The sequence below is a fragment of the Notolabrus celidotus genome, chromosome 11 (genome assembly GCF_009762535.1).
Source record: "Notolabrus celidotus isolate fNotCel1 chromosome 11, fNotCel1.pri, whole genome shotgun sequence".
Taxonomy (NCBI): Eukaryota; Metazoa; Chordata; class Actinopteri; order Labriformes; family Labridae; genus Notolabrus; species Notolabrus celidotus.
Genome location: NC_048282.1, coordinates 22969375 through 22984886, shown reverse-complemented (window position 1 = coordinate 22984886; position 15512 = coordinate 22969375). Strand labels below are relative to the sequence as shown.

The window sequence follows — 15512 nt, the reverse complement described above, 5'->3', positions numbered from 1 at the left end:
GTGATGTCATCTATTGATTTCTTAAGAGGCCAAACGGTGGTGGTTGCCATATTGGAAATGATGATTCCAAGCCACTTCATACTCACCTGTCAGTCAGATCAACCACACCCTTAATTATGCCTAATTATGCGTCACTCTCAGCCTGAATACAATTAGTTGAAATAATAACAACTCGTGCAGTTCTCACTCACAGAGGAATGAGGTAACAGGACCAAAACTGTCTTTCTGTGAGGTTTGATGTTGCTGTAAAAATTAACATTTAAATGTGGGTTATAATAGAATCTCCATGGCTTTAGTAGACAGCCTCTAGTGGACACTTCAGGATCTGCAGTTCTTTGCACTTCAGCATTGGTTTTCATTTTTAATCACTGAAGGTTGCTGCTTGAGCAACAAATAAAAATTTCAAGTAATTGCATTTAGAGCTCTCACAATGTCAACAATTTTGTCTATTTTACAGAGGGAAACCCCACCGGAAAAAAAAGTACAGCATGTAAGGCTTCAATTTGTGGGGTAATGGCTTTTGCACACTTTTCAATGCATTTTTCAGATGTGTGTAATGGGATAAAAACATTACGCACAGAAACTGCACGCTGAGTCCCATGCTTTATTTGTCTAGTCATTGCAAAAAAATTCCCAGAACGAGACTAAACGGAGTCATCCAGCAGTGGGGATGATTTTGTGGTTCTTTTATTGAAGAAATAATTGAAGAAAGAAAAAGAAAACACTAGACGAGAGAAATCCTCCCAATACCATAAGGTATATTTCAGAGGGGCAGTGGTAGAGTTTGATAAGCTTCTAGATACTGGAACTAAACATTAAAATAGGAGCAATCAACCCTCAACAGTTGCTAGCAGTGAGATAGGTGAAGTCAAACTTGGTCAGAACATCTCTGCAAATAACATATGCAAGCATAGGGAGAGGCACACCCAACTTTGCTCAGTCACTTAACTTTATGGAGGCCCTTCTGCAGTACAAACCACAAAACTACTTTCACACTTTCCTCATGTCAACACTGAAACCATTACACTGTGATCATTATGTTTTACGGCATGCTGCAGAAAAACATTCAGCGGCTACCAAAAAAACACGGCCGGCCAAATTATTCCCTTTCCCAAATAAAAAAGCAACCCACACTGAGAGAACATTTCACAGGCAACCAAATCACACCTCTCATGGCCACGGAATTACACCTCTGGAAGAGCCAGCAGCCAGAACAACAAATGGAAGTGGTGCATAGAGAGTACGTCCACTGGATCCAGCTTTTCCATGATGTGTATACATGCACATGTTTTGTTGGAAAAGGGGATGTTCTTGCCATGATGGGAAAATAGGAAAATTTGGACGAATGGTGTTTCTCTATTTTACATATAGTTTTTCTAAGTGTATAAGTCCAGGGCATAACCTACTGATTATTCAAATTACTAAACAACATGTGGGGTCCTGAGATTAACTCACAATGCTAACACAACCTAAATGAGTGCACGGTTTAGGAGTGCACGGTTTAGTTGTTGCAGCATGATGAGGACAATGAACTCGTATTAAATAAGGGCAGTATAAACTTCCAATAACAATTCCCTATTTTAATTATACAAAGTTAATAGTAATGATATTTATCAGATTGTTTTGCCAGTGTTGATATTGATTATTTTGCTTGTTGAAAATCAGGAGGACTCCAGTCATATCTTCATGGAGAGCTATACATTTTCGAAAAACAGATCAGAGAAGAGGTTATAACTACATAAATCAAATCTCTTATCGTCCCCCTACATCTAGCACCACATGCATTCACTTTTTACAGACTGTGTCAAAATGATGAAACTCTCCTTTGTGGCCCCCAAAGCTTCCTCCATTCTCAGAAATGCATGGCATTACTGCGTGAGGTGGAAGCGTGCCCACCACACCCCCTGCATCTGTTCCAGGCAGGATGGATGTCAGCAGAGTATGTATGCAGAGGGGAGTGTCTTTATGAGGCTGCTGACAGTTAAAGTGTCCCACTGCGGGACAGCCCTGCCCCATACAGGTTAATGCGCTGCTCATTTCAGTCCAGCTCAGTCCAGTCAGGTCGGTCTTATCCAGAAAGGGTGTGTGTGCGTAAAGGGCCGAGTTGGTGAAAAGTAAAGGTTGAGGAACCGGGGGACTCTTCTTCTCCTGTCACTGCTCCTCAGTGCTGATACAGGCTGGACTCCCACCAACTTCACACACAGACAAAAAGGTCACTGTGCACTCAACACTGACAAGTCTTATTTGACGTCAGATTTCAAAATGTCACTTGGCTTCTGAATGGCAGCGTCAGCAATGGGAGCTCTCCAGCAAGGAGCATCTGAGGCGAGCAGCTCCTGACAGTCTGACAAAAGTTTAATCCCAAAGTGTTTGACATTCATCTACTGGGCCGCCATTTCTTATGTGAGTCACTAGAGTTTGAAAACTAAGAATACCTTTAAATGCCAAGAGGGGAGAAACCTTAATTTATATTTTGAGCTGAAAGAACCTTTAATGGAAAACATAAATCAGTGCAACCTTTTCAAGCTGAGGTTTGTGGATGGCACAATTAGCTAAGACATGAGAGTAAGAAGCCAAGACATACCAGGATGAATGAACCCACACACACATCACTGTACAAGAAGAGGCTTGTTATAGAAGCCAGGTGTACACTAGACAGACTAATAAAAGCTCCTATTTCCTCTCTAATGGCTCCAGTATTTCCCCTTACAGCAGCTAACTGCAGAGCTCTGACACATGTTACCCACATAGGAGGCTGGCCAACATCAGTGTCATATACACTTATACTGAATTTAGGAAGCTGTTCAAACCGTTCACATCCTGAAGAAAATAAAGATACTGAACTGCTGCTGCATGCAAACTGACTTTAGATTAAATATTGTACTAAAGACACTGATTTTAACCGTTAACATGGCTCTGCTATAATCCTGTTGACCATATAAGCCTACATCAATTTACATTTAACAGATTTTCTCTCTTGGGATTACATTTGCAAATACTACAGCCCATACATACATCCCATGCACTCATGCAGGATGCTTTTGTGGTCTTTTTAGTTTAATATTAAATATACTGTAGGATAAAATGCAAAGTGATTCACAGAAAATAAATATTGTACTATTTTCTTTTAATATGCAAAATATTCCTGATAAATCTATTGAATATTTGATAGAATTTACATTTTTGTTATAATGTCAACTGGCAAAGGCAAAGGAATAAAAATGCACTTACTCAGTCACTCAGTTAGCCAACTTGTTAAACCTAAGCTAACATTACATGGCTACCAAAATAGCAAGACAACGTGAGATATGAACAAAGTAACACAGAACTCTTTTTAATACAACAATTTATCAAACTTACAGTGTCACCACTTGCTAAACTCACTTACACTCTCCCTGTAGAGCTTTTGAAATGACAGCCAAATTAGCTTTCAGACACTTTTTGGCTAACTAAGAGTTAGCTCGTAATTGGTTGAATTCAAATGATATACACTGTCAGTGTTTGCAGCACATGTAGCTTACATTTACATTAGCAAGGGATGTGCTATTCCTACTGAATCATGTCACATTCAAAACAAATGCTAGCCAGGAAACTCATGAATTACAATATAAGCTGTGGTCTTACCCTAGCTAATGGGTTATACAAAGTATCAGGATGTTTATCCTGAGTTTGACTTTTCATTATCTTTTAGATATTCATCAATACAGAAATGCTAACAATGTTTCAGGTTCCATGATTTGACATGATTTATAACATGGTTGGCTTTAATTAAATGGTGTGATGACTCTTACTTGTGTCTAAATGTCTCAAAAACAAAGGAAATGCTGATTGATTTTCGTCAGAACCAACCAGTCAAGGCATCAACTTTCATCAGTGGGTTTGCTATGGAGACAGTGAATCAGTATAAATATGTAGGGACAATTCTTGATGACAAACTGACTTTGAATGCTAACACTGACGCCATTTGAAAAAGGCCAATCAGAGACTCTTTTTCTTGAGGAAGCCAAGGAGTTTTAATGTTGACAGATTACTTTTGAAAATATTTCAGTGATCTTTTATTGAGTCTATTTCAACTTTTACAATGACCTCTTGGTTTGGTAACATCAGCACTTTATTTTTTTTAATTTATATTTTTGGCCTTTTTGCCTTTATTTGATAGGACAGCTGAACAGAGACAGGAAATGTGGGGAGTAGAGAGCAGGGGAAGACATGCAGGAAATGGTCGACTGGCCGGGAATCGAACCGGCGACCCCTGCGACGAGGACTGTAGCTTCTGTATGTGGGGCGCTTAGACCGCTAGGCCACCAGTGCCCCAACCTCAGCACTTTAAACAAAAAACGGCTGGGTTATATTGTCAAAGTCTGCCAAAAGATCGTTGGCACCAATCTTAATGATCTTGGCCATCTTTATCAAGTGAGAGCCACTCAGAAAGCAAAGGCCATCCTTGAAGACCCTCACAACCCGCTTTATTCAGGGTTTAGACTCTTGCCAACAGGGAGGAGGTTCACATATAATAGGAGGGCCAGATCAAACCAACATCTAAGATCATTTGTGCCCTCAGCTGTTGGGTTTTTAAACAAAATGTAGGACCTTGTCATTCTACATCTGATAGTGGTACCTTTGGTCTCATGTGCAGGAAAGATGATGTCATCCACGGGAGTTATATGGATCCGCATTTAAATTAATGTGGGAACTTGTGTTTGTTGTTATGTGTATTGCTTGTGTGTATAGGATGTGTGTAGGACTGCTGTTGCGAACCAAATTGCCCCTTGGGGACAATTAAGATTTTTCTAATCTTATCTATACAAAGTTATCTTTATGATAAAAAGATTCAGCACAGGCGGTGATGTTGCAGGAAAAAAGATGCCATGAATGTGGAATTGAGCTGATCTATTGTAAAACCATTCATCTCATCAGAATAAAATCATTTTAAATTCACTTCATTATTTCCAGGTACATGGGAGAAAACAAAAAAGCCATGGAGCAACAAAAGACGCTTATACTTTACATAAATATGTTCAAAAACCAATGGAATCCATTACCCTAGTTTCAGTTCAGAACAATTCCTGGTATCATCTTTCACATGCCTAGTGGCTACATCATAGCTGGTTGAGTTTCTATAGAATGATCAGTAGAGACCTACAATCGCCTGCAGCAGGCAGCTCTGCCCACCTGTCATCTATCACCTGTGTTACCTGCAACAGCTTGTCTCTCGAGGGGTCTGAAGGGCGAGGCAGGGAGTTATGGAAGAGGGCCCAATTACACGTCTGCTGTTATTGCCGCTACTTGGTCAGCAGCAAGGATCCACCAGAGACGTGCAGAAACAGCCCTGGACTAAAACAGTTTCTATACATAGCTGAGGTGAAAAATATGCTGCATACATAAATTTTTTTAGAGAGCTGCAGTTGGAGAGATAAGAAATTACACATGAATGCCAGAAATAATCCCTCCTTTTTCCTTGTTTCACCCTTTCTTCTCCTGAGAAAAGCAGTCAAGCATTGTGAACTGCAAAACAGAAAGATCACTAAGACCAGCTTACTGTCCTGAAATTTACCATTTATGGTAGCTCCCCAGTCACTGGAAGCAGCTCCATGTGTGCACAGGTACTGACTCCCACTTTACGAGGAGACATGAAAGTTCACCCCTGAAGTGAACGTGGCAGGAAAGGATTATCCAGTCAAACAGCCCCGAGGGAAAACATAATTCTTAAAAACAGCCTCTACGTTCACATGCACAAATGCATGCACAAAAAAACACATGCACACACGTACATGTGCTCACACTCACCTCCAGGAGAAATTCATTAACTATCCTGTTACTGGCCTGTGGAAACCAACCTTCATCCTTTTTGGAGCAGTAGGACACGACTACAAAGACACTCCCAGCCTTCACACTGAAACCTTGTAAGCTTTTGAAGTGAGCAGCGTTTTTTAAAAGCAGGAGACGGCATCTATTAGCGGGTGAAAGGGGGTCCAATGAAAAAGATGTAAGATATAACCCCGGCTTGAATTCGCCAGGAGGGGAAGTGTTGTTTGGGGCTGTGTGTTTGCGTGCCCTTTTTCTATTCCTCCTGTCTGGTAGCCAAAGTCTCATACAAAGACAACACACATGCTTCATTGGAGACAAGAGAGCTCTTAACACTTTCCGACTGCCTGCACAGAGCGAATGGAGAAGTTAAAGGACACACGCACACACGGGCACGCAGAGACACATATGTAAGCAGAAAGCAAAACACTTATGTCCTCTAATTGTCCGACCTGAAGAATGCCAGAGAAAGTTCAAGCTGAAAGCGTAATGTAAGACGGGAAGTGCACTGTATTTAGACGCATGTGAGATAAGAAACGAAACACACACACATTCTGTCTCTTCCGTTTGCAGCTGTGTATACTCATCTATCTGTCTTATCACTTGACTTTCCATGTTTTTCTTTTTAAATCACTCCTATAATTATGATGCCAACGCATTAGGAAATCCTTCACCAGTTTACAGTAGAGGAGGACCCCAGGTGCCCTAAGTACAGAGGAAGTCGTGGGTATAATTACTCTGTCGATGCAGCGAGCTAATTGGGGTGACTGTTAAACATGGTATCTGCATGTGTGTGTTTTACTGTCAGTGTGTGGCTTGGTCAGTGTCACCGCAAGTTCTCCATCGTCTCTGACCGATATAGGCGACTTCCTTCCTCCTGATTCAAACCGAGGAATGAAGTAAAGAACCACATGAAAGACTTTAACGAGGATATAAGAGCATGAGGTGGAAAAATAATAGAAATAAAACAGCAATGGGTTCTTTACAGAGTATAAGACTCATGTTTTAGAAGACTTGTTCAATGTCAAACTAATGTTTCCCACAGATTTGCTGCCCTCACAGTTACAGACCCACCCCTGTATTAAATACTTGTGGACATTGTGGCCAGAAGACATCCTTTCCCTTTTCACCAAAAGTAAACCTGTCCAGACTTTGGAAAACAGGGTGAAACATGACTCACTACTTTTTCCACTGCCCAGGGGTTCTAGGGTTTTTGCCTTTCACACAGGGTTACAGTGTGAGTCTTTGTGTGTTGGCCTTGAGTACAGGCGGTTTTAACATGGCAGCCTCAGTAAAACTAGATCATGGGTTTTACTGACAGCTGATATAAAGAGTTTTTTAGGATTGTGTTACAGAAGTGTATAAAGCATTGAAAATCTTATTTTTGATTTAGGACCACCACTCGACTTTACTGGAGTACTTTTCTTATTTGAAACTCCTGAGTGTTACTTTTGGATTGTTTCGATTTTGGCGATTACTGCAGACAAAGTGGTACCTTTAGGTGCATTTGGACCAAGAGATCCGGGGTCTATTAGCCCCCAGAACTACTTCACCCTGAACTAAAAGGTTCCTGTGCCCCCATTGTTGTCTGCGTTTCGACCGCAGGCTAAAGCCCCGGTTACATTGTGTAAATCAGGCCAGTGACGTAGCGAGGGGGAAAAAAGGTAAATGCACTACACCACCAGACCAGTAGAGGGCAGTAAAACAAAAACGAATGCCATTCATCACAGATGACACCATAGAAGCAGACGGACAGGCAGGTATCACTATGAGCAACACAACAGTTAGCCTGTTAGCATGGAAGAGACTCAGCTCGCATTGTTTTAGATCAAGCTATATTTCATCACAGATGGATTAACTGAATCCACACGAGAGGAGATAGGCCCGAGTAGCAAAGCCGTTTTAACACGACTTTAAAATCCTTTTTAAATCAAAAAGCTGTGGCAGAGATCGGCCAGTGTTTTGGTTTAAACAGCAACCCTGTTAACTGGAGACTTTCAGCTGGATGCATCCCTCATAAACCTCTTTAGACGATCATTAAATATCTGATGAGGATATTTTGAAATCTTAAAAAAAACGAAACTTGTTTGCATTCGAAGGAACTCCTTCTGTGTTTAAACAGTTGTGTAAACTCCACATACACTGACATGTTCAGCTGAAGGTCTCAAGTTTACAGGGACACTTTTAAAACCATAACACCGGGAGAGACGCATTCGCGGTGGGCTGAGAGAAGACTACTGTTACAAGCTGCTAAATCAAGTGAATCACAGCTTCTTCTTTTTTTTGAAATGTACACACATACAAAAAAATTATAGAACAAATGAAAGAAGGAGAAATCAAGTGAATCACAGATGTGTGTGATGGTATTGTGGACGGTGTGCGGAAAAAACACAAGAGTTTTGCACTTCCTGCTGTAAAGCATCAGTAACCTGAGCGGTGGCCATTCATCCTGTCTCTTTCCACGTGGCTTTTCCTTGATTGTGTCAATCATATGTCTTTGTAAAATTACCCCGCTTCAAGGACAGCAAGATTAGAACTTCAGTACCAGCAGAGGCTTGGATATTCAGAGGTCACTCTTTAATTACACTTAAAATAAATCCGTCTAATGGTCATGATTACGTGGATATATGAGAAGCCTGTTTCTTCACTAATTCTCCCACCCATCTAAGAGGATCAGACCGCTCCGACGCCAGTGAACCCTGTGATGATCCAGGAAATGTAAGCAGCTGTGCAGCTGCACCGCTCCAGCGTGGTGCTACAGTATATATGTCGGCCAGACCCCATGGCTGCTTGGCTCAGCACCATTGCATTGATCTGGGTCAAGAGGTCGTTGATTAGACTGAGTCTCACAGTCTCTAGGCGATGCCACAATGTCTGACACACACTCAGATTCAGCTCAGCTCACACAGCTGCTGCTAGTCGTCATGGAAACACTCTGACTCCCCACTCCTTAAGACAACTCCCTAGTCAGCTAAATTATAGTGTGCCAAAAAAAATCCTAAGAGACGAAACACAAACAGTAACATACCAGTGCTTTGTAAATGACTAAGTAGAAAAGTGCTGCTGTTAGAGTCCGTGAAGCTTTAACTTATCGTCATGTAGTGACATCATTGAGCTGGTAGTGCTCATTAATGTGTCACTTACATTCAGAACCACTTCAGCGTCTCTTTCAGCGAGCGCATATCGATTCAAAGTTGTAAAATTGTCAGAGGAAAATAGTCTGAGTGCTGTTTTTATCGCAGGAACAGCACAGGAGCAATGAAGTGAAAAACACTGGCACAGTTCTCTGCTCACTACGTTACTCACTACACATCAGTTGTTCAAGGAGCCACAGGGCTCAGCTCTCACTCCTAATTACCAGCAGTAGTATAAGATGAAAGAGAACAACTAAACAAACTAGAACCAAAACAGACGTTCGCCTAACCCTTTGGATATTCCCTAAAAGGAAGAAAAGAAACACGGGGAATCTGAGAGTCGAAGCAGCAGAAAATTGCCCCCAATGAACGTCCTTAATAAAACATGCAGACTGGCATGTATATTTCAGAGGACATCGAGAATTAGCCCACATTCAGCAGACAGCTGCGAGCCCACACACCCAAACATAACCCAGACAGAGGTTTGCTTTGGAGGAAAACATGCATTTTGTAAGGCAGCAGCACCTGCTACACACACTCGTACACACACTCAAATACACAAGAATAGAAAACAAAGCACGTTTTCATACAAGGCGTGAGTGCTCCCATTTCAACTCCCACGTCATATACATTAACATCTATGATTTATGATGCATATAGCAGCTTTGGTAACTCACCAGCTAAACACAGCTTGCCATCTGTCTTCAGCGTTTTCACTCTCGGCCTCAAATGTCTGAAAATCCTTCGTTTCAGGCCGTGTGACACCAAAAATGATAAGAAAAAGAAAAAGAACAGCCAAATCTAGTCCATGTTTCTGCTCCCTCTCAGCGAGACGGCATGTGTCTGCACCGCTACTACTCCTGCTCCCTCATCAACTCGCTCTAACCACGCTGCTTCTCTCTCTCCTCCTCCTCTTCCTCCTCCCCTCACCCTCTACAAACGCACCCTCCCTGCCCCAAATAAAGAGCTCCTCCTCGCCGGCTCTCTCTCTCTCTCCCTCTCTCTCTCTCTGTCCTGATCCCTGCACCATTCAGAGCAGCCGACTAAACAATGCCTCCGCCGCCGCCGCTCTGAAAGGAACCCAGGAGCAGTTCTCAGCCGGCAATAATGCTGCCCAACTGTCACCATGGAAACTAATGACGGCCCGCAGGAGGGAGGAGGGAGGAAAAATGGGGAGATGGAGAGGGAGGGGAGAGTTAAGTGAGAGAGAGAAGAGAGGAGGAGGGAGAGGGGAGAGAGGTGGCTGAATGAAGGATGGGGGAAGTGTGTGTAAGTATCAGTGAGTGTGCCTGAGCAGTTGTTGCTTCAATGTGTGTGCGAGAGAAAGAGGATATGAGTAGGGGTGTAATGATTCTTTTTAACAACGATTCGATTTGTATCACGATTCGTGGTTGCCATTACGATTAAAGGACGATATTGGTCCATTTAGAACGATACGATCGGAAACGATTAAGTGACTTGAAATTGATTCAGTAACTTTTTAGCCAAAAATTCAACCAGTGTGACTGTGAAATAAATCCCTTGATACTGGACAGTCCTAGATTCCTGTTGTTGCCGTGATGTTTTCTCCCAAGCTGAGTTTTGACCTAGTCTCTGACTAAACATGCTGGTGAGGCCTGAGGCTTCTGCAGAGCTGATGTTACCTTGTGCTGCTGCTGCAGCGGGAATGCTGCAAGAAGTGCCTGGACGGTCGGCGTTGTGTGAAATCCCATGGCGCCTTAGTAGGTGGTTGGATAGATTTATCGTGTTGCCGTAGTACTTTACTTGACCTTTACATATCCTACAAACAGTGAGCGACTTATTTAGAACATCTCCGTCTTTGCAAAAGCCAAAGTGTTTCCACACGCTGGACCGCAATGGTAGCTTGATTTTTTCTCACTCGCCGGCTTCTCCTCTGCCATCCGCCATGCTATGTTTTGTTGTTTTCTGGTTTGTGGCAATGACGTCACAGACAGGCAGCCTGAATTGAGTAATGTTTAACGTCTTTATCATTAAAAGTGCGAAAAAAACACATCCATATAAAGTCTGCCGTGCTTAAATCCAATGCGTTATTTCCTAGTATCGATACAATTGATTTATTACCTTTTAAAAAAATTTTAGATCAATTTTAGTGCCTCAAACATCCTTATTCAATGCATTGGCTGTCATTTCTTAGTTTATCTAATTACCGGGCTTTGAATCAATCAATCATTCTTTATCTATATAGCCCCAAATCCCATCAAACGTTATCTCAAGACTCTTTCCAAACAGAGCAGGTCTAGATCGTTCTCAATGTTCTATTATCAACAAAAGACCCAACAACAAGACAGGATGAGATCCAGTCCCAATCTTACAGACAGATTCAGTCTGATCTAATCTTAATCCACCATGAGCAGAGCACTTTGCAGAATTTAGCAAGTTACAGAGACAAGGACAAACTTCCTTTAATAGGCAGAAACCTCCAGCAGGACCAGACTCCTGTTAGACACACATCTGCTGAGACAGAGTTTGGGTAAATGACAGATTTATGATGATTGGGAATTTTGTTGGCATTTGGCACTACAGATGAAAATTAGCTGTAAGCTAACTATAGCACAATGCATCAAAAGGTAACATTCAACCCTTGTGTGGTCATCATGTATGTTGTAACTCAGCCAATAGTTGCAAGACTGATGCACCAATTGTATCATGGACTCTCTACTCCCCACACTTCCTGTCTCTTTTCAGCTGTCCTATCCTATAAAATATAACATAAAAAAAAGCAATTTTTCAGAAAAGGTCTAATTACAATTTTGAGGAAACAGTCAATAGTTGCTAAGTTGTGACGTCACACTTCTGCATCCAGCTGTTTCCAGGTCAAGTAAGCTGACACAAAGAGCAAGACAGCAAGTGGTAACCTATGTAGGGGCATTTCAACCCCGGGGGCAGATGTGTGACGTTGACTTTTAGAAACTGTCAACTTCATTCTCAAAATTAAATTCTGACTCTTTCTCAACATTTCGACTTTATTCAGGAAATTGTATTCTTCAAATGTTGTTTTTCTTCTCAAAAAGTACATTATGAATAAAAATCTTCTTTATTATTTTTTCTATCCCTGTCCTAAATATTTGTGGTATGTTTGCTAAATACACAACTCTTTTGTTGTATTAATCTGTGAGTTGCAGCCAAATGTACTCTGTCTATTTATTCATCCATTAACCATTTCACCTTCAGATCCGCCCGAAAAAATAATTTGTATTTTTTAAGTGTAAATAATAGATGTGGATGTAACCCCAGGGGAGCCACTTTACCAAAAATCTCTGTGGAGTACATCCGTGTCACTTCCCCCCAACAGACATGTGGATCACAAAAGCAGCCAGGATGACGCGCCCAAGCTGTTCCGACCCTCTTCATATGCACATATAATTACAGCCCACCCCCCCTCTTCTTCTCTCTTCATATCTCTCAGTGTTTCCCCTTTTTTTTTTCACTCTATAGCTGGACTGACATCAAACTGAAAGACGAGGTGACACTGCCCGACACTGGCTCTGAACCCACAAACGAATGCCGCCGATAACCATGGAAACACTGCAGGAATATCCTCGGATCCAAAGAGAAACCAGGCTTTAAAGCTGGGTGTGAGGAGAGGAGCAGAGAGGAGCGAGAATGTAAAGAGGGGGATGGGTGGCTGAGTTTCGATTTAGATTCAGGAAACGCTTTAAGAAGAGCTTTAAATTTGGAGGAGAGTTTGGTGCGGGTTAAAAATAGGCCCCGATTCATCCTGTAGCCCAAATGTTTAACAGTAAAATTATATCGACCATGGTGCAGATCTTTGTAGGCCACCTCTTGCTGACCCAATTGAAATGCTCAGCAGCACAGTGAATTATGCATCATACCGGACACGGTGAAACAGGTGCCGCTCTCCTGGTAATAAAGCTGGCTGCTCAAGCCATCAGACCTGCTGAGGGGAAATATTCTGACATGGGGGAAGACGAGGCAGAGAGTCAGTGCTGCAGCCTCCCTGCAGGGCAATCCAAAAGAGGAAAATGGGGAAAAGCAATTTCAGGAAAGGAAAAGAACCTCGCCTTTGTGGGTTATCTAATGAGGCATGGTACTCATGCCCCCTCTTCACACTAAAGAGAGGAATGTGAGCCGTGTCAGAGAGGAATGTCGAACCTCTCGCCATCTTTTCTGCCTCTCCTGAGCCATGTAAGGCAAAGCTTGATGCCTAAAAATCAGCTTTAAAAGAGAGAGGAAGGCTTTGATTTCCATGTTACAACCTGGATCAAGCCTACAGAGACAGGGACAGACTCACTGATGGAGACCAGAAAATGTCCAACGCTGGCACAGTTCTTCTGCCCCTCTGTCACCCTTGATCACTCTCACTAATTACAAAAATGATCTCCGTCCATCTGTCCTCAAACTTTGTGTGATTATTCTCAGACTCACACTCACACACACTCACACACACACAAGAGCCCACAGTAATATTGACGTCTAACACCAGTCTAAATCTTCCCCGCTCTACTGACCTTACGCGGGCATCTGTCATACATCTGCCGATGGGATCATCAACCACACACACCCACACACACAAACACACACCCTTTAATCCACGTGTAACTTACAGAGTCACAAGAAGTTGGAAAATACCAATCACTGCCTTGTTTTTAGCCTGAAAAATAGGTTCCTGTTCACATCTAATGCAGAATTAAAGGTCAGATCATGGTCTGTGTGAAAAGATGGACGACTGGACGACTCCTGAAATATTTAGTCTGGCCACACTATAGGTCATAAAGCCTGCCTCCTCCATGTAAACATATTAGACATGGGTCAAGCTATAAAACTTAATACAGGTCAAATAAATACCCCTAAAACATGGTTTCTATGACTAGGCAAGGCAAGGCAAGTTTGTATAGCGCATTTCATACACAAGGGCAACTCAATGTGCCTTACATTAAAACATTAAAAGCATTGGAAACATTCAGACAAGCATAAAAGAGCACAATTAAAATGACAAATATAATAAAACATAGAAAAGAAAAGGAAAATTAGAAATATATTAAGAATAAAATTTAAATTTGCATTTAAAGTGAGTTAAAATAAGCTAAGATAGGAAGGCAGTGGCAAATAATAAATTCTTAGTCTTTGATTTAAAAGAGGTGAGAGTTGGAGCAGACCTACAGCTTTCAGGGAGTGTGTTCCAGATATGTGGTGCATAATGACTAAACGCTGCTTCACCATGTTTTCGTTCTGACTCTAGGGACTGAAAACAGACCAGTACCCGATGACTTCAGAGGTCGAGATGGTTCATACAGTAGCAGCAGATCAGCAATGTATTTTGGGCCTAAACCATTCAGTGCTTTATAAACCGTCAGCAGGATTTATTCTATTCTATTCTCTGACAGACAGGAAGCCAGTGTAGAGATCTAAGAACTGGAGTGATGTGGTCTACCTTTTTGGTCCTTGTTAGGACTCGAGCAGCAGCATTCTGTATGAGCTGCAGCCGTCTTGATGGACTTTTTAGGGAGTCCTGTAAAGACGCCGTTACAGTAGTCTACTGTAGTCTGCTAAAGATGAATGCATGGACGAGTTTTTCTGCATCCTGCTGAGACATAAGTCCTTAATCCTTGATATATTCTTAAGGTGATAGTAGGCTGACTTTGTAATTGTCTTAATGTGGCTGCTGAAATTAAGGTCTGAGTCTCAGACTACACCAAGGTTTCTGGCTTGCTTTGTACATTTCATCTGTGCAGATTGGAGCTGAGCAGTAACCTTTAACCTTTCTTCCTTGGCTCCAAAAACAATCATTTCAGTTTTTTCTTTAGTTAACTGAAGAAAATTCTGGCTCGTCCAGTCATTGATCTGTTCGATGCATCTACTCAATGTTTGTATGGGACTATAATCCTCTGGTGATATGGTGATGTAGATGTGTGTGTCATCTGCATAGCTATGGTATTTTATTTTGTTGCTTCCTATTATCTGACTATAGTTAGTAAGTTTAACTAAGCAAATTATTCCACAATACAACGCTGCAAACAATATGCGAATGCGGCATCAGAGCTGTTTGAACATCTGCCAAATTTCTGTCAACTGGCTGTCAAAGCACTGTTCTGAATTTCATACACACAAACACACATTTGTTCAAGTAGCCGCAGACACTGAGGACTCAGCCCAGTTAGAACCAGAGGGGACCTTCTACAGATGTCTGCATAGATAAACAAGTCTTATTTAGATCAATCAGCCGGCTTCTGATGCCATGGCACACTTTGGTTTTGGCTGCTTCTGTTAGCACCCCACACTTGAAAGCAGGAAGGAGGACACTGGGCTGTTGTCATGGAAACAATTCACATTCCACAGCATGTTGACCCGACTCCAGGATTTTTCCAAAAAGCCTGCACACAGAAACACGGGGCATGCATGCATATGAACAAATCTACCCACCAGCAAGCATTTAAGCTTACACACATACACACTAAGAAGATAAACACAAGCCCTGAGCTGGGAACATGGAGGGTTTTGAAGGTCCCGGAGTACCAGCGAGACACAACATCCAGACAAACCTCAGCACACAGAGGTCGAGGAAGGACGCTCTACACACAGCTGTAGTTTTCC

The 15512-nt window shown here is 42.0% G+C and overlaps 1 protein-coding gene across 2 annotated transcripts in view; it reads right to left on the bottom strand.

The window, feature by feature from the left end:
- The window catches only part of fgd (faciogenital dysplasia), a 72806-nt gene that overhangs the window by 37101 nt on the left and 20193 nt on the right, over window positions 1-15512 (bottom strand). The window contains exon 1 of one of the 2 annotated variants that reach the window (XM_034696633.1): window positions 9617-10011. The exons of the other annotated variant lie outside the window; for it this stretch is intronic. The gene's annotated coding sequence lies outside the window, so the exon portion shown is untranslated. Of the gene's footprint in view, window positions 1-9616; window positions 10012-15512 lie in introns of those variants that run through there. 2 annotated transcript variants of the gene reach the window in all.